At 58.3% G+C, this 19,578-nt stretch overlaps 1 protein-coding gene across 5 annotated transcripts in view; it reads left to right on the forward strand.

Moving 5' to 3' along the window:
* Positions 1-2,892: 2,892 nt before the first annotated feature.
* The window catches only part of PRDM15 (PR/SET domain 15), a 69,439-nt gene continuing 52,753 nt past the window's right edge, over positions 2,893-19,578 (forward strand). For 3 of the 5 annotated variants that reach the window (XM_045501309.1, XM_045501310.1, XM_045501312.1), the window contains exon 1: positions 2,893-2,981. The gene's annotated coding sequence lies outside the window, so the exon portion shown is untranslated. Of the gene's footprint in view, positions 2,982-3,477; positions 4,071-19,578 lie in introns of those variants that run through there. The other 2 variants (XM_045501311.1, XM_045501313.1) reach the window with 1 other exon arrangement.

Genomic DNA, 19,578 nt, shown 5'->3' on the forward strand with positions numbered 1-19,578 from the left:
TTCTGCTTCTGCTGTCCTATCTGTGTTTGATGTGCAGACGCCTCGGCGGCCAGCCACCTGGGCATTCGAGAGCTGTGAGGTCACTAGAGGGGCGGGGGGAGGGGAGGGGTGTGCGTTAGCTGCAGGCTGCAGGGGTCAGTCTACGGCTCTCGGGGACTGAACAGAGACCCGAATGCTGAAGAGATAGACGGTGGCGGAAAGCCCCCAGAGAGCATTCCAAGGTAGAGGGAATATGTACAAAAGACCCTGAAGATGTGACTGAGGAACAGAGGGCTGGAGGGAGGTTGGGATTCCACAGCGGGGGCAGTTGTGAACAGGGGAAGGGTGTGGAGGTGATGATCAAGAAAGGTGTGGCAGGGGCGCCTGGGTGGCGCAGTCGGTTAAGCGTCCGACTTCAGCCAGGTCACGATCTCGCGGTCCGTGAGTTCGAGCCCCGCGTCGGGCTCTGGGCTGATGGCTCAGAGCCTGGAGCCTGTTTCCGATTCTGTGTCTCCCTCTCTCTCTGACCCTCCCCTGTTCATGCTCTGTCTCTCTCTGTCCCAAAAATAAATAAATGTTGAAAAAAAAAAAAAAAAAAAAAAAAAAAGAAAGGTGTGGCAGGCTGAGGTTCAGCCCCACAGTACAAGCCATCAGGGAGCCACTGCAGATTGTCAGGGAGGGGCGGAGACAGAAGCTCGGGGCACCCGGCCACACTCAGCTTGCTCCCTGGGCAGCCGCTCAGCCTTCTACCCTCCTGCCACGCCGTTTCGATGGGCCCTCACTTATCACCAAGCTTGCACACATACCCATTCATACAAGTGAGTCTAGCTGAGAACACATTTCTGCTCGTGGGACTGCCGTGCCGTAGGCGCTATGCATTTAGAATTTCCATATTAACCAAGGGCCCCCATGGGGGTTATACCAAAGTATTCTCCCACCAGGAAAGGATGAGACAGCTCATTTTATACACTCTCTTCAAAATAATGCTATTAAGCTTTTAAAAAAAAAAGCCAAATCTGCAAATGTAACAGGTGAAAACGATTGTGCTGCCACTTTGCTTTGTACAGTTGAAGAGCTTTGCTTAAGCTTAAGAGCCACTATGCCTGCTTGCTTGCCTTTTTTAAACTTTTTTAATGTTTGTTTGTTTTTGAGAGAGACACACACACATACACAGAATCTGAAGCAGGCTCCAGGCTCCGAATGTTCAGCACAGCGCCCGACGCGGGGCTGGAACCCACGACCGAGAGATCATGACCTGAGCTGACATTGGAGGCTTAACCACTGAGCCGCCCAGGCGCCCTGAGCCGTTGTATTTCCTCTCCTGGGAACTGTCCGTTTTTCTATTGGGTTCTTTATCTTTTTCCTGTTGATTCCTAGGAGCTTCCCGTGTAGGAGGCAAATGAGTCCTGTCTGATGTCAATTTCAAATCCTTTTTCCATCTGCTTGTCCCTTCTTGCACTTTATCAGTGGAACTTTCTGCCAGGCAGAAATGAAGAAGACAGTTTTACTGCTCTGCTCCGGAGACTAAAAGACTCCTCTAGTCCCTTCTAACATTCTGTGGCCACACGTTTTGGGGTTTTGTTTTGAGAGAGAGAGCAAGCGAGCCGGCGAGTGGGGGAGAGGGACAAAAGGAGAGCGAGAGAGAATCTTAAGCAGACTCCAAGCCCAGCACGGAGCTCAAAGTGTGGCTGGATCTCACCACCCTGGGGGGGCATGACCTGAGCCAAAATCAAGAGTCGGAGGCTTAACCGACTGATCTACCCAGGTGCCCACCCGCCCGCCCGCATGCACTTTTGATGGAGGTCAGTCAGCAGGCCACTGAGCCCCCAGGGTGGGGAGTCAGGGAGCAGTCTGGCCTCAGTTGCCCTGGCCAGGGTGGTGGTATTCCCAAACCTTCCAGCATCACACGGGTCAAGGTGTGTATTTCAAGAGCCCACCCTGCCGGGTCCAGACGCTCCCTCCTGGTACTGCCCCAGCTTGTTGGGCCACTGTAAGCGCTCCGGGGCGGGTTCCCTGAGTGGACCAGGAGGACTGGGGCACACTATTGGCTCTTTTCAGAACTACCACCTGGCAGCAAATCTCAGACAGGTTTTAAAGAAAAATTCGACCCTTTCTTCCAAGTCTCCCCGCCCCGAAAAGAAATTATGGCTCCAGCAGCCACCAGAAGAGACTTACAGGGGCCCCCGGGAGCTGTGGGCTGTGGGTTTGTGCAGCACAGGGGTGGAATAGATATTTGCAATGGTCATGCGTCGCTGCCAGGGTCACACCAGCCACGCCTCCAGGGAAGGGGCAGCAGAGCCAGCCCCGCTTCTCCCAGGCCGGTCCGGATCCACGCCGCCCCTGCCCTCCGCCTCGCCATCCACACCGCCCGCTCCCGGCGCCACGCCACCCACTCTCCCACACCGGGTTTAAGCCGCCTGCCCCCTGCCGCTCTCCGTCCACGCCGCCCTTTTCCTCTATCAACCCCTGCGCCTCGCCACTCTCCTGTCTACACCGCCCGCTTTCCCACTACCCGATCCACATCGCCCGCTCCGGGAGCCACACCACCCACTCTCCCAAGCCCGGTCTACACTGTCTGCTCCCTGCCGCTCTCCGTCCACGTCGCCCTTGCCCCCCGCATCACCATCCACGCCTCGCTGCTCTCCAATCCACATCATCCGCTCTCCCACTCTCGGTCCACACAGCTTACGACCTGCTGCCCAGCCCCCGCCGTCCGCTCCCGGGTCCACAACCCCCGGTTCGCGCGGCCCGCTTTCCCACTCCCCGTCCACACCGCCCGCGACCTGCTCGCTGCCCCGGGTCCGCGCCGCCCGCGCCCCGCCGCTGCCCGCGCACGCCGCCCGCTCTCCGTCGGCCCCCCGTCCGCGACGCCGGCGCCCGCGCGAACTACAACTCCCACAATGCCCCGCCGCCGCCCCCCGGCTTCCGGTGCTGCGCAGTTTCCGGAGCGGATCGCAACCCGGAGTCCGGATCCGAGCCCGCTCTGCACATTCCACAGGCAGGTAAAGCCCGGGGCCCCGCGCCCGCCGCCGCCCCCGCGCGCCGCCCCGGCCCGGCCCGGCCCGCGCCCCGCGCCCCGCGCCCCGCGCCCGGCCCGCCGCCCCGGCCCCGCCCGCCCGCCGCCCGCCCCGGTCCAGCCGCCATGCCGCTTGTTCTTTGTTACATTCGCCGGCTGCGGGCTCCGTGGGCGATCGGAGTCAAAACCCGGCTGGATTTCCCGGAGCCGCTCCGGGATCGCCCTGCGCGCCGCCCGCCCGCCCCGCCGCCCCGCCGCCCCGCGGCCCGCGCGCTCCGGGCCCGCAGCCCGCCGCCCGCCGCCCACGGCCCGGCCGGCGCGGGGTGCGGGGTGCGGGGCGCGGGGCCGCGCTCGCCCGTGGGTGCGGCGCGGGGGCTCCTCCGCCCCCGGCCCCGGCCCGCGGTCCCCGCCCCCGGGCGCCCTCGCCGCCGACGGCCCGGCGTGATGTCACCGCCCCCACCCCCCCCACCCCGGACCCCCCGTCCTGGCGCCCGGCCCCCCGGGGGGCGCTCGGGGAGGGTCCCGGACCCCCGCCCCGGAGGTTAGGAGCGCAGACCCCGGAGTCCGGGCGATGGGGTTCCCTAGGCCTCCCCGAGGGCACCCCGCTCCCCCCTCTCCCCGTTTCCGTAAGCCCTTGGGTGGCCGAGGGAAGGGAGTGAAGTCCGTGGACAGGTGACGCGGGGTGGGTGGCCGAGCCCGGGAGGGGCTCGCCGGCCGCACAGGTGAGGCCCTGCCCGGCTCGGCCCAGCGCGGACAGGTGGAGGCTCTGGCCATGTGGCCTCTCGCGCGAGGGACAGGTGTGCGCGGCGAGGGTCAGGTTAGAGAAGACAGGAGTAAACTCGCTGTGGAAAATCCACCGGCCTGATAGGGTAACGGGCTTACCTTTATTAAGCTCTTCACGTAGGGGATGGGGTTTCTCCCCCAAATGCTCAGAAATTGCCCCCACCGTCCCCAAGGGTATGTTAAAATGGTAGGAGTGTGACATCAGTGACACATGGACCCGTCTACGTGATTAAAGCCACCAACACAACACCACGTTTGCTTAAGCCACTTCCCTAAAATCCAGATTCACCAGGTAAATTTGGAGAACTCAGCTTGGTTCCCGAAGGTATTTTTGAGGATGAAAAGTAAGGGAGCCCCTGGTTTTGTGATGAACCCTGACAGGGAATAGCAAGAACTCTCCCAGAGAGTGTGGAGAGGTAGGCAGTGTTGTGAGGAGGGAGGTGCCCCTCCCCGACACAGCACACCAGATATTTTGTTTCAGACCTGCACGTTTTCCATATTTTCACGGCTCCACACGGCTTCCGATTTCCTTGACATCACTGCCTTACGGTGAACGGCTCAGAAATAGAGCTGCAAAGTTTGGATTTTGAAAGGGAAAAACGGCAAAGTCCTTCCTTTGTACAGAGTTTTTTTCCCCTGTTGATTTCTTTGATTCCTACATTGGCAAAAAAGTTGCCAACAAAGAATATAATGTTATATTCTCTTTCGGAAGCAGAAAGGACCGTTATTGTTATGTTTTTAACCAGAAGACCAATCAATCAATCAATCAATCAGTCAACCCCAATTGCAAGGCTGATTCCTTTTCTGGGAGTAATTATAGTTGAGAAAGAACTCCGTTTGCTTCAGATTCCCTTCTAATCACCCTTCTTTTGCTATCGTTCTCTGGGGAGAGCGCCAGGACAGGAACGCGCCTCCCGTTTTGCAGACGTTTAAGGGAGATTGAAGGAATGTTTCTGATACACGTGGTCTCAGAGGTTAAGTTTGTTAAGCAGCGACTCAGGTGCACTTGCGGTGTGCTTTTCACGTTTGTGCGGTGTGGGTGATCCGTGCCCGGCTCCCCTGAAACAGCTCATGATGTGTCCTCAGCTCCCCGGCTGTTCGTTCGACACAGATTTATTCAGCCAGGGCCCGTTGTGTTGGACAAGCCAGAAGGCCCTGCCTCTTGCGCCCCACGCTGTGGAGGCCGGAGGAAGGTGTTGACAACGAATAGTAACGCTCAGTGAGGTGGGCAGCGGTTGGGGTTGGAGGGTGTAGGGGAGAGGAAGCAGGGGGAGGCTGTGGTGGGGGGGGGGCACGCTCAGGCAGTCTGAGCAGGGGGAGTTGGGGCTGAGACCAGTGCCGTGAGGTGCTCGTGGAGGTCAAGGGTGAGTGTGTCGGGGGCAGATGAGTGGCACACGTAAAGGGCCCAGTGTGGAGCCAGCTGCGCGTGCCCAGCGGGGAGAGGCGGTGTGGCGGGGGGGGGGAAGCCCGGGCTGTCTGCCGCTCAGTTTATCCTGAGTGCCAGACGGATGCCACAGAGGGCTTCGGCAGGGGTGGGACAAGATCTGTGTCTGTGGCGGCCACGTGGGGAATCCGGGCCTGACAGGATTCCATTACAAACAGGGTGGAGGCGGGAGGGAAATGAGGAAGTAGGACAAAGTATATTTCTAGAGCCAGGAGGCCCCGCTGCAGGTTTGGTTGGGAAATGCGTGGCAGGTGACAGGAGGTGCCGATTACCGAGGTGTAGGTGACCGGTGTGTGGGGGCCCCGGGAGGAGGAGTAGACAGCGGCATCTTCCAACTGCCCCTCTCCGTCTGGGGTGGGAGAGACCCTGGCTGGGGGCCGGGGGAGGGTCCGGGTCCTCACCTTCCTGTCGCACCGGCATCCTGGAGGGCGGTCCTACCCCTTGCAGCCCGGGAGAGATCCCTACAGATGGGGGGGGGGGTGTCGGGGGAGTGGCCTCGCTGCGGGTCAGAGACCTCAGGCTTGCAGCACGTGGAAGGCGTCCTTACGCGGACGGAGCCTGTGGCACTCACGGTGGCAGGATGGTGGCCGTGGGAGGCGCTGCTCTAACAGAGCTCTCCCTTCCCGGCCACACGTCTGTGGAACGGGGCTCCCGCACTCACACTTAGAGAACTGGAGTGGGAGCGGATCTGCACACTTGGCCGTGGCGGGCCAGCCCACTGGGGAAAAGGCCTGTGCGCCTCATCAGACGTGGCTTCTCTGCCAGATGACTGTTCGTCAGAACACGTGCTGTCATTTTGTCGGCGTCGGGGGGGTTCCAATTCGCGCAGCCCCAGCCCGGCCCGGAAGACGCGATCACGGCCTGCGGGCCTAGAAGAGCAGGCCTGGTTGGACCTGCGTGCCTCAGTTCTCGTGCACACGTGCAGGTGGCCCCGTGGAGTCCTGCCAAGCGCGAGTCCGTAACCGTGGCTGTCCCGTCCCGCTCGCAGCAAGGGGAGCGGTGGTCACAGACGCAAAAGGGCCGTGGACTGTGACAGGGAGAGCTGGTTCGCGTGCGTGGAACACGGACGGCCGTGGAGATCACGCTGTCGTGGTTCGATTCTAGCAGACATGCTTAGAGGAGTGGCCTAACGGTTTTATTTTAAGAAGCCAATAGTTATAAAATGCTGGAAATCCTGCCCTTGCAGCTGTTAAAGCCAGGGACGAGCAGTGTGAGCTTCAGTGCCGGGTTGTCAGCAAAGCGGTCGGTGGGGTCGGGGCCGAGGAACGGACCGGGGACACGGGCCCGGGAGGCGACGTGGGGGCAGGGGCTGGGTCCAGAGGGAGAGGGGACCAGGGGGCAGCCCGGGTCACCCTACGGAGGCGGCTTTGGACAGGGGACGGGAAGGGAAAGGGACTTGGGAAGGCGCCCCGAGAGACGCGAAGTAGGTTCCAGAGGGAGGGTGTGACGGCTGCCGCCTGGTGCCTCTTGATGGAGGGCTGGGCTCAGCAAGCTGGAAGGCAAGGACCGGGCTGGTGGAGCCCGGGAGCGAATCCTCCCGTTGAAGAGAGAACGGTAGTTTGCAGTAGAAAGAGAAGTGGGGCCTTAGAGGTCACGGGGGACCATTTGCGTTTGCGGGTGAGCTCAGATTGAGGCTGCTGGGAACGTTGCAGGGCTGCAAACTGCCGCAGAGAGAGGTGTGCAGTGAGGAAGGTGGGGGTGGCCTGGGGCCTCCCAGGGAAAAGTGGGTGCGGCGTGCCTGTGTGGGGCCGGACAGAGTCGGGGAGGAGGGGCCGTTAGGGGGAGGCCTGAAAGATCGGGTGGGAGTTTGACAGACGGAGGGAAGAGTTTCCAGAACGGGAAACGAGAAGGGGTTGCCGAGGCCGGCAGCTGGCCGTGGAGCAGCCCTGCGGAAGCACAGTGGGGGCGGCTGGGGTCACGGCGGGGGCCCCTCTCCCTGATAAAGCCCAAAGGAACCCCGCTGTGGACCCTCCCCTGCGCCTTCCTGGGCCTGCAGGGTCAGATTTCCACGAGCTTGCGTAAGGCTGAGACTTGGGTCTCTCTGGGATGATGCCGATCTCTGCCTCATTTGTGCCACGTCTTCCTGGCTCCGTCTGGCTTGTTCTCGACCCGCAGCATGACCCGTGTCCCCAGTTACGGCCGCGAGCACGGATGTCGTGCAGGGTCAGGGCACCGGCATTGATGCCCTTGATGTCGCTGGAGGCAAACCCTCTGTGAGTCGGCCGTCCTTACATCATGATTCGTGCGGGGATAACGCTCCGGGTGATGTGGCAGGACTGTCCCTTCCCGCTCGTCTGTGGGGAGGGGAGACCGTGTCTGCAGGACAGAGTCTGTCTTAGAGGAGGAGTGGTTCGGGTGTTGCGTAACCGAAGGCCTTTGGCTTTTGGTGGCTTAAAAATACATGTGCTCGTTAGTTATAGCAAGTTTGCCTTCGATTGTGGCCAAAACCAGGTGCAAAACGTTGGCACGATGTCAGGGCAGAGGTTGACACAACCCTCGTTCTGACCAGGCCGCGGCAGTCCTGTCCGTGGATTCTGTGTTCTCAATGTCCACACGTCCCCCAGGGCCCCCTTTCCCCGGCACGCCGGGCTTCCTGGGACTTGGTTCTGTGCCGCCTTGCTCTCCACGGAGCTCCCCTCCTTCCCCTGAGAATGCACGAGGTTCTTTTCATCACCAGCGCTCCCAAGGGGCCCAGTTCGAAAGTGTCCCACGAGGCCCACGATTAAGAAGCAGGCCTCACCCTCCCATGTCTCCGTGTGAGGGCTGTCCGTCGGAGCTCTGATCCACGCGAGAAAGTCGATATTACCTCAGTTCCCATTTTTAGGGGGGGCAGAGTGCAGACATCTGTCTTCCCTCTTTGCTCAGAAATCCTCTTAAAAAAACCACACATGAGCATCGGAAGTGTCGATGTTGGCTTCGATGAAACTCAGGGGCTCAGGAAGAGAAAACAGAAGAAGTTCTAAAAGAAGTGACAGAAGAAAATCCGGAGGCTGGAGGGCCTGAGCGCGAGGGCGCCAGGGCCCCCGCGAAGGTCGGTGGCGTAAGACAGAAATTCTGAAAGCTTCTGGGGGCAGCGAGTCACGTGCAGAGGTGGCCCGGCCAAGAAGGTGTCAGCCGTCCCAGCCGTGACGTTGGACGCTGAGGGACGGTGGAGTCCTACCTTCCCTGCGTGGAGTGAACACGGCCGGGTCCCGGCAAACCGTCGTCTGTTGTCTGAGACGCAAGTCGAGACATCTGCAAAGAGGGCACATCTCCACCAAAGACGTCCCTCCCGTGCACCCCAAGGAAACCCCAGGACAGTGTGGCCCCCCGTGGAAGGAGTGACCTAGCGACGGGACGCAGGGACGGGCAGGGGCTGCCTTCTGGCTTCCACACACAGTGTGTGTGTGTGTGTGTGTGTGTGTGTGTAGCTGTTCCCTCTCGTAGGGGAAAAGTTACCTTAGATGAGGGAAGGAGAGAGGGGCGTGCGGGACAGATCCTTCCACTCCGCCCTGGGAGGTGGCTGGAGCCAGGCCGGGTGGGTTCTCACGCTGTGGCTCGTGTGGGTCTGTGCCACGCCGCTCGCGTGCCCTCCTGCCCCCACGGCCCGTGGCCCATGTCTGGAAGCACGTACCTCCTGAAGTTGGGAGCCCACTGACCTGGTCACCCGTGGCCGCAGCAGAGGCCCGTGTTCTGTGTCCGTCCCTTTTCAAGATGTGCAGACAGGGGCGCTAGACTCCCCGCGTCTCTGCTCTCGCGAACCACTGTCAGCCTGCAGATGCCGGAGGGGGAGCCAGCGGGGCAGATCGAGTGGCTCCTGGAAGTCAGTCTGTGAGCGATGAGATGTTTCCCGGATGGCGATGAGCCCCGGGCCCGGCCGGGTGGTGGTCTGTCACACTCATCCTGGGTCCCCATGGTGGGCTCACGAGGCAGGGCGGGAGGGCGTGGGCATTAACAGCGACAGCCTGGGGCTGTAGACGCAATGCTGGGGCAGAGGGAGCACAGGCAGGAAGGAGGGAGAGGGGGGAGGCACCGGAGGAGGCAGAGAGGAGGTGAGGCAGTGCGGCTGGTGGGAGTGCGGGGGAGGGAGACTCAGGGAAGGTGCAGAAATGAAAGCTCCTAGGGCCTGGGGAAATCACCGAGTTGGGCTGGAGCAAAGGGTCACGGACGGTGGGGAAGAAGATGGGAGAGAACCGGAGGTTATAACCAGTTTCCAGAATTGTGCGCGCCAAGTTCCGGAGCGTGAACTAAGCAGTGAGGCGTGATTGCTGCATCCTCCTGCTTCTGTCTGGCACTTGAAGGCTTGCTTCTGGAACATATATACAGAGCAAAAGCATAGTTGGGGCTGGGGGGGGGGGGAGGACTGTGCTGTGGAAAGTGCCAGAAAGCCACTGTTTTATGGGATTCTAATGACGAGCTAGAATTTTCAGATCGTACCTGTGCAGGCCAGAAAGGGACTCCTTGTGCAAATGAGGAAACCGAGGCCCAAAGAGGGGAGATAACTAACACGAGGTGTCTAACATCCAGTGCAGGGCAGAGCCAGACTCACAGCCTGGTCCCTGGTGCCTGTGCCCCACGGCAGGACCAGGCCCTTCCCTCGTACTGACGCACCCGGTCTGTGCTCTCTGAGGTTCTCTAGCGTGCGAAACAGTGTGTGTAGAAGTGTTCTTGCCCAAATAAGTTCAGAGGCTGTGGGGTGAACACATTCCAGCAGATTCTTATTGCAGGACTTCTCAGGGCCTTTAATGTGCCGTTGTGTATCAGGACTCCAGAATGGGACTCAGCAATGTCTCACAGATTTATTAACCACGAAGTTCCTCTCTACCCACCTACTACTCCCCTGCCCCCCCCCCTCCCCAGACCATCTTTCAGGACCGTTCCGCAGCATATGTTTGTCTAGCAATTACTTGTTTGCTTTCTCCTGTTCGTGACTTTTTCCTTCTTGCTTTTAGTATTTTCACGGGTCATGTGCCCAGTGGGAAAATGTCCTTCTTGCTTAAAATCCCCTGGGCCTCTCGACCAGGGCTGAGCACTTGACACGGCTGGTCCAAGTGCAGATACATACGTGTAAGTCACACACGGACTTTCTAAGACTTAGCGTGAAAAAAATTCATTCACTATTCTTATATTAAGTACGTATCGAAACGGTAATGTTTTGGGTAGATTCTGTGAACTACAGCGTTACCACAATTACACGTGTGAATCCCAGCAAGATTTCGTGTAGATGAAGGCGAGGTTGTTGTAGAACGTATAGAGAAAGTAAAGGAAATGAGAACGGCTTAAATAATTTTCAAGAACAGTTGCGTGAGAGGAAACGCCCTCCCCTGTTGTAAGACTTGCTCCAGACTGTGGTAACGACCGCGGTCCACCGAGTGCGGTGGTGGCCGAGGGACGGACGCAGAGGGCGGTGGGGACAGCGGACAGAACCTAGACGCAGACCCACGCACGTAGGGCCGCCGGTTTGGGGCACAGGTGCGGAGCAGCTCCGTGGTGCTGACTCCGATGCTCGTCTGAAGGCAGAATGAACCTTGACCTCACATCTGATGCAAAAACTAACTCAAGTTGCATAGTGCACTTTAACGTGTAAGGCTGTAAGACTTTCCTAAGAACCTAGGAGGACATCTGGGGGCTGGGGGCTTGGCGCACGGGTGTCCAACATGACCCCAAAGCATAATCCGTAGAAGGCAGAGTTAGTAAGTGGCTCTTGGCCCACTTGAAAACCTTCATTCTGCAGACGCCCCATTGGGAGGGTGAAAAGCAGTCTGTCGGGAGGGAGAACGGGCTGCGAGCCGTGCATCTGACGGGATCCGGACGTCCGGGAAGCTTCAGAACACAACAACAGAAACAAACCAACCAGCCAAGCCAGAGGGTCCGAGAAAATGGGCGGAGGATGTGAGGGGATGCTTACTGAGGCTTTACAGACGGCACCCTGGTCCGTGAGGAGGCGTCGCTCTCGTTAGCCAGCGGGGACGTGCAGATTGAAACCGTGGTGAGATGCCAGCTCACGGCGCTGAGAGCGGCTAAAATGAATGTGGTGACGGCCCCACGCGTGGGTAAGGGTGCAGAGAAATGGGGCCCCCGTGGCAGCTTCTTAGCAGACAACGCATCCACTCCGTAGGCCACCCAGTCTGACTCATTGCTCTCCGGGGCATTCATCCTGGAGAAGCCACGGCTCGTGTCCACAGAAAACCTGCGCACCATTCTTCAAAGCGGCCTGATTTGTAACAGCCCCAAGTGGGGGGAACCCGGAGAGTGGGCGATTGAGCCAGCTGTGTCACACACCCACGGAGAATTACGCAGCAGTGAAAAAGGGATGCCCTTGATCCGCGTGACAGCCCGAATGGACCTCGAGGGCACTTCGCTGAGTGAAGACAAAGGCCAGTCGCCAACGGTCGCGTCACGTAGGACTCTATCTGTACTAAGTCCTTCAAATGACAACACTACAGAGGTGGAGAACGGATTCGCGCCTGGCAGGGGCGAGGGATGCTGGGGCAGAGGGGGTGTGACTGTGAGGGGCGGGGTACGCGCCTGCAAAGTCTTCTGTCTAACGGAACGGGCCTCCCGCGTCTTGATTGTGAGGGTGGCGGCACGGATGTGCCCCTGTGACGAATCGAGCTTCTCGCGCACGCAAAACCCTTCCTGGGGTTGATAACGTGCTGTGGTCATGTGAGAGTTGTGATGTCATCCGCGGTGACGTAAGATACGGCCGTTGGGGAAAGCGGAGTCAAGGGTACTTGCGGTCCCTCTGTGTTCTTTTTGAAATTTCCTGTGTTTCTAGAATTGACTTTCAAAACGTAACACAAACAGCTCCCAGGGTACTGTGTGTGGCTCACTCTTTACCCCCGGGGGGCGCTGCCCTGGACACTGAAATCACTCCCGCAAGTTGTCCCCGACCATAAGGGGCTCCCAGGACGCCGTCCCCTGGCTCCCGTACCCGTCTCCCTGTCGCCTGAATGGTCCCAGGAGTCACAGGGAGGGCCCAGCCAAGCCGGCAAACCAGAGGGCATCTCCATTGCACGCTTACGTCAACAACCTCCCTGAAAACACCTCTCTTCCTTTGAGTTATTTTTAGCTGCGTGCGTTTGAAGATTGTGATGTTTTCATCTTGCGACGCTTCACCGCCGGTTGCTTTTTCTACATCAGTGCTTCTGCAGGGCACAGTAAAAGATCATCTTTTTCCGCCTCGTGTCCGCGGGGATGGCGACTCTGACTAGCAGAGCGGGTGCTGGGAGGGTGTAGTGCAGTCGGCAGCCTCGGGCACCGTTCCGCTCTGGGAGCCGCCGGCTGGCAGCCCCTCGGGGCATCGAGCAGACTTCCCCTGCCATCCAGCAGCTCCGCTTCCGGGTCTGCGCCCAGAAGAATGGAAAGCAGGGCCTCGAGGAGATGCTGGCGTGCCCACATTCACGGCAGCGTCTTCCGCGGTGGCCGAGGGGTGGGACCACACCACGTGTCCACGGGCGGATGAATGGGCGAGCAAAATGCAGCCTGTGCGTGCAGGGAAGGGCGTTCAGCCCCAAAGGGGACACCTGACACCTGCTGGGTTGGAGGGGAGCCTTGACCTCATGCCGAGTGACGTGAGCCAGACACAAAAGGACAAATACTGTGCGAGCCCCCCTGTATGAGGGACCCAGAAGAGTGCAACGCGTATCATAAGGAGTCTTTTTAAAGAGAGCCTGCTCACGTGTCCTGAGGTTACGCAGAAGCTCTGCTCCCTTTTCTTCCCCACCTGCGGGACCCTCCGCACGGACCTGTTTCCCGGAGGAAACCTGAATCGTGTGGTCTGTGCCAGCTCGGGACCCGAGCTGAGGGTGGCGGGGGGACATCTTCTTCGCATCCCAGAGTCCTGGGTGATGCGCGTTGGCAGCTGTGGAACCGGTCCCCTTCCCACCGGGGGCCGCAGCCCGGCTGGGGCGCGGTGGCCAAGTCGCGACCGTCGTCAGAGAAACATGGCTGGCTAGGTGCTGTCCTGCCGCTGTGCGTGGGCCCCGTACACATTTGTGGCCTTGGGATGGGCCCTGGTGGGTGTCCTGAATGACAGTGGTTCACGATCGTGGCACTTGGTTCCGTGGAGGAAAACTTTAGTAATTAGAAGGGAAAGGGATGTGCGGAATTAAACAGCTGTAGCAAACACAAAGAGGGGAGAAGAGCAGAGAAGGGTTCATACTTCAGATCAGGCGCTCACAACATCCAGCCTCCCGGCTGGGGAAGCCCCGCAGTGGGCTGGGGTCCCCAGCGAGGGTCCCGGGTGGAGCGCCCTCCCCTCAGGTGAGGCTCCCAACCACGTGTTCCCTCCAGGGCCATAGATGCTGCCTGTGCCTGATCTGTGCTTAGTCCTTAAGTTGCCTAAGTGCAGTCCTGAGCGAGCTGGGTTTTTTTGTTTCTCTTATCTTATCTCACAGTTTTAGGAGCCTGGGCGCCTGCAGATTTCTCTTCCTTCCCGGCTGCATTCCAGGGGCCCAGCCTGGTCCGGCTCAAGGAGGTGAGGCAATCCCTCTTGGCGTCAGGAACAGACGGGCCAGTTCTGATCCCGAGGCCAGATTCGGAGCACAGGCCAACTGGGCCCCCCACGATTGTGTGTGTGCGGCTCTGGGCAGAGGAGCACAAGTCACCCAAACAAGTTCTGTACAGAACGGTGGGGTAGACCCGCCTGGAAACCACGGGGCAAGCTGGTGCGCGCCGTTCAGACCTTCCCCCGTTGGTAGTGAGAAGCCAGCGTGTAGGGTTTCCCCGGGGGGCCGAGCAGTGTCTCCGGAAGTGAAGGGCGAGGATGTGTACGTTTGGCCAAATCTGGATCCTGCACCCCGGCCCTTCCAGGCTTCCTTCCGGCAGGCTCCGGGGTGCCCCTGTCCTGTATATTTTGTGGAGGGGGAGAGGGCTCACACCTGTTCCACTAGCCCCAGATAGAGCAGGCCTTTACATCGTGGGTGCCCTGGAGTACCTGGGCGAGAGGGGGACATCGCCTTGTTTGAGCTGATGAAATGTCCTCACAGGCACTAGCCGCTTGCCTGAGAAGCCGCCGTGTCCTGTGACAGCATTATCGGTTTGCAAGATTTCTACACCATCACAGATGGTGTTTAAGCTGTCTTTCAAGAAGCTGGAAACTCTTCATTAAAAAAAAAAAAAAAATTTTTTTAATGTTTATTTATTTTCAAGAGAGAGATAGGGAGAGAGAGATCAGGGGAGGAGCAGAGAGAGAGGGAGACACAGAATTAGAAGCAGGCTCCAGGCTCCCAGCTGTCAGCACAGAGCCCGACGCAGGACTCGAACCCACGAACTGTGAGATCGTGACCTGAGCCGAAGTCGGACGCTCAGCCGACTGAGCCCCCCAGCCGCCCCTTAGAAGCTGGAAACCCTTCAATCGGCTCAGAGTCTGAGGGACGGAGGGCGGGAGCCCTGTGAGAGCAGAGACAGGCCAGCCCTGGGGGCCTCCCCCAGAGGAGGACCTCTCTGGGCCTGGGCTGCGTGGGGGCAAGACGGAGCGGGCGGGCCCTGAGTCCTGGCCGAGGGGGGCGTCGGAGCAGGTGCTCTGTCAATACTGAGCAAGTGAGGTGAGTCACTTTTGATTGGAAGGTGGGGAATCTCTTCCACCTCTCATTGCTGCTCTCCCCAGACTTCCGAGCTTCCTGGCACAAGTCTTACAAACGAAGCATTTGACCCTTTCCAAACAACTCTTAACTACCGAGAGGCACCGAGGAACCCAGCCAGAAGCTCTCGAGGCTCTCTACTGGTCTCGAGGCAGATGGTGTACATGGTACATAAGAAAAGGGAGCGGGTAAATCAAGTTTAAAAAAGATACCCAGGGGCGCCTGGGTGGCGCAGTCGGTTAAGCGTCCGACTTCAGCCAGGTCACGATCTCGCGGTCCGTGAGTTCGAGCCCCGCGTCGGGCTCTGGGCTGATGGCTCAGAGCCTGGAGCCTGTTTCCGACTCTGTGTCTCCCTCTCTCTCTGCCCCTCCCCCGTTCATGCTCTGTCTCTCTCTGTCCCAAAAATAAATAAACGTTGAAAAAAAAAAAAATTAAAAAAAAAAAAAAAAAAAAAAGATACCCAGACATCGTCCCTGATTTGTGACAGCTTCACGTGATGGTTTCGTAGGAAGGGCCAACTTCATTTCGGGATTTCGGGAGAGTGGTTGACGGGGAGGAAGGTGTATGGAAGGGGAGCCTGGGCTCCATCTTGGAAGGGCAGGACCTGTGCTGGGCGGGTGGCTCAGAGGACGCAAACGAAGAGGCAGGCCACGCCCCAGGAGGGGACCTGGGTCCACAGCTGGGGGCGGGGGGCGCGGGGACGCCCCGGAGAAGTGGCTGATTCTGGTAGCAGTTGTCACCCCGCCCCGTGCCGGGCCTGTGTGGGGCTGAGGGAGGCTGGTGGCTCTTGCCAGCAGATACATAACCCAGGTGATCTCAGTGGTCAAAAGTGTGGTGAAGGAAAATTGCAGGATGCTTTTTAGAAAGTGTCACAAGGCCCGAATCTGGACAGGTGGACCAGGAAAACCCTCCCCGAAGACGTGCCCGTTAAGCTAAGCTGTCCCCAGGCACAGGGAACAGCATGCGGGAGGCCTGGAGGCAGCAAGCAGCTTGGTGTTTCTGGGAACTAAATGGAGGCCACTGTGGCCTGAGAGGGTCAACGAGGGCGAGGTGGGCAGAGGAGGCTGCTGGGCTCGGGTTTTGTCCCGGGGGCGGTGGGAAGCCATCAGCTTTCAGGCTGGCAAGTTACGTGACCGGGTTCAAGTTCTAGAGTCCCCCTCTGCAGTGTGGACAATGGTTTTGCTGGCCAGGAAGGAGCGGGAAGGGCCTTCCGGAGGCCCTTGCTCCCTCCACGAGGGAGAAGGTAGGACATGGCCAAGGGAGGGGGTGGAGGCTGCAGGTAGGGTCCCTGAACCATTGGCCCTGGGGCAGGGGGACCGCGGGGGTGGGGGATGGCGAGACCAGGTGTCCGACAACCATGTTCTGAGGTTCGGGAGGTACAGGAGGGCCACGTTGGGCACGGAAGCCAGGAATGGTGCCAGGCTCGTTTCCGGCACGTTCGGCTGCTTGTGGCCTCCGTGTGAAGATGTGGGGGGGGCAGCTGGAAATCCGCGCGGGTCTCCCAGGAGTTACCCACACGCACGTGGTATTCACGTGGGCCTCGGAAGTGGGTGCGGCTGCCTGGGGAGGGGTCTTGCCAGAGGGGAGGTGAGAAGGGGTGGGGGCTGGGCCCCTGGAGAGCCAAGACGCGGATGCTCTGGAGGAAGAATCCCCAGGGCAGAGCAGCTCAGGGAGGGCAAGAGAGGACTGTGTTTGGCCGTGTCCCAGGCAGCCAATCAAGTGAGGGGAGGGGCAGAGGGGAAGAGAGAGACTCTTAAGCAGGCTCCGGGCTCAGCGCGGAGCCCGACTCGGGGCTCGATCCCACGACCTTGGAATCGTGACCTGAGCCAAAATCAAGAGCTGGATGCTCAACCAGCTGAGCCACCCAGGCGCCCCTCCCTTCCTATCGTTCTTTAATTGAACTTTTGTGATAATCGTAGGTTCCCATGCAGTCGTGAGAAAGTCTGCCCTTTATCCAGATCCCCAGTGGTGACCCCTTGTGGAACTCAGTGCGGGGTCACATCCAGGGTGGTGCCGGTGTCACCGCGTGGGTACCGGCCCTCCATCCCCACAGGGTCCCCCTGCCGTCCCCTTCCAGCCCCCTCCCCCACCGCTGTCCCTCCACCCACCAGCCACCACTCTGGTCCCCGTCTGTGTATTTCGTCATCTCAGGGAGGTTAAATAAACGAGGTCACGCAGCATGTGACCTTTTGGGATTGGCATGTCCCCCCCAGCGCCATTCTGGAGAGCCCTCCAGCAGCTGTTGTGCGTGTCCATACTTGAGTCCTTTTCGGTGGAGACGGGTGTAGGGTGTGGGTGGACCACAGATCGGTCCCCTGCTGAGGGCCACGGGGCTCACTTCCAGTCTGCGCTGTGAACGGTCGTGTGCAGGGTTTGTGGCGGGGCGGGGGGGGCAGGGAATCTTCATTTCTCTGGGACAAGTGCCCACGGGCTGGGTCACGGGCGGAAGGCTTTCCCCGCCCCCGCCGGCCGCACAGGGCGCCCAGGCTTCCCTCATCCTGCAGCATTTCCGCCCCTCTTGGTGACGTGTTGACCCGCGTGTCCCTGGCACGGGGTTGGGCATCTCTTCCTGTGCTCGTTTGTGGTTTATACATGTTCTTCGGTCAAGTGTCTTTTCCTGTCTTTTGCCCATTTACTGATTGGATGGCTCGCATCTTACCGTTGGGTTTTGAGAGTACTTTGCGCGTCCCGGGTAGGGACGTGGGGTTTGTGATGCTGCCACTCAGTCTTTAGCTGGTCTTGTTACCCTCTTTGCACTGTCTTTTCTAGAGCAGAACTTCAAATTTTGATACAGTCCAATTAGTTCTCTTTTTATAGACTGCTCTTTTGGTGACAAGTCTAAAAACTGCCTACCCTAGATCTCAACGATTTCCTCCCATGTTTTTCTAAAACACTTACAACTCTATGTGTTCAGTCTGGGACCCATTATGACTTAATGCTTGCGTAAGGTGTGACAGTGAAGTTCATTGCCTCCCCCACCGCCACGCGAGCTTGCTGGGAAGGCTGTCCTTCCTTCGTGAATTGCTTTTATGGGTTTGTCAAAAACCAGTTGAACACATTTTGTGCGGGTGTGTTTCTCGATTTCTGTTGACTCGTGGGTCTGTCCCTTCCCCAGTACCAGCATTCTCTTTACTGTAGCTTAGGATTCAGCTTGAGACGGGGGTATGCCAGGTCCTAGCTTGAGTCTTCTTCCTCAAGGCTGCTTTCTTTTTTCTTTTTAGATTTTTTTTTAAATTTTTTATTTTTTTAAGTTTACATCCACGTTAGCCAGCATATAGTGCAACAATGATTTCAGGAGTAGATTCCTTTTTTTTTTTTTTTTTTTTTTAATTTTTTTTTTTAACGTTTACTTATTTTTGAGACAGACAGAGACAGAGCATGGACGGGGGAGGGTCAGAGAGAGAGGGAGACACAGAATCCGAAACAGGCTCCAGGCTCCGAGCTGTCAGCACAGAGCCCGACGCGGGCCTCGAACTCACGGACCGCGAGATCATGACCTGAACCGAAGTCGGACACTCAACCGACTGAGCCACCCAGGCGCCCCGTGGAGTAGATTCCTTAATGCCCCTCCCCCATCTAGCCCATCCCCCCTCTCACACCCCCTCCAGTAACCCTCTGTTTGTTCTCCATATTTAAGAGTCTCTTCTGTTTTGTCCCCCTCCCTGTTTTTATATTGTTTTTGCTTCCCTTCCCTTATGTTCATCTGTTTTGTCTCTTAAAGTCCTCATATGAGTGAAGTCCTATGATATTTGTCTTTTTTTTGACTGATTTCATTTAGCATAATACCCTCCAGTTCCGTCCACATAGTTGCAAATGGCAAGATTTCCTTGTTTTTGATTGCCGAGTAATACGCCATTGTATATATATATATACCACATCTTCTTTATCCATTTATCCATCGGTGGACATTTGGGCTCTTTCCATACTTTGGCTGTTGTCGATAGTGCTGCTATAAACATGGGGGTGCATGTGTCCCTTCGAAACAGCACACCTGTATCCCGGGGATAAATGCCTAGTAGTGCAATTGCTGGGTCGTAGGGGGGTTCTATTTTTAGTTTTTTGAGGCACCTCCGTACTGTTTCCCAGAGTGGCTGCACCAGCTTGCGTTCCCACCAACAATGCAAAAGAGATCCTCTTTCTCTGCATTCAAGGCTGCTTTTAACAGCTGGCATCACTGGGGCCCGCCTGTGAACTCCAGTTACCACAGAGAACATTGGTCCAACATCACCTACCCCCCCCCCCCCACCTTACATGCAGGTAATCCTGGTCTGAGCCCAACTGATGTTCGTGATAAATTTGGTTTCCTGCTGCTATTACTGTGGTCTCCCGGTGACTGCAGCCATGGTCCGTCGGTTCATGCAGTAGGGGTCGTGTATGTGCTAGAAAGATTTGAGGCGCTCAGACTTGAGGTGCGTCAGAATAACCTGGAGGTTCGTGTGCACGGCGTGCGAGGACCCGTCCCCGACGGTCTGCTTCAGCAGGTCTGGGGATGGGCCCCGAGAATTTGCATTTCTCAGAAATTCCCAGCCGCTGCCCGTGCTGCGGTTTGCCGGTCCAGGGGACCACACTTGGAGAATCAGTGACGTGAGGTCCGTTTTCCCAGGATTGGTGGTTACAGTGGCCAGATCTCACACTTAGCGTCTTTGGTCATTTTCCCTGAAACGCTATCTACAAATCCTCGGTCTGGGGTTTCTCACATGCCGTGGACGTCCGGAGATTGGGCTTGGCTGGGACAAGGTACCAAGGAACGTTCCGAGCGCTAAGGGGGTTTTGGGAAGAGAGCGCAGGCTGCA

Source organism: Leopardus geoffroyi, chromosome C2, assembly GCF_018350155.1.
Source record: "Leopardus geoffroyi isolate Oge1 chromosome C2, O.geoffroyi_Oge1_pat1.0, whole genome shotgun sequence".
Taxonomy (NCBI): Eukaryota; Metazoa; Chordata; class Mammalia; order Carnivora; family Felidae; genus Leopardus; species Leopardus geoffroyi.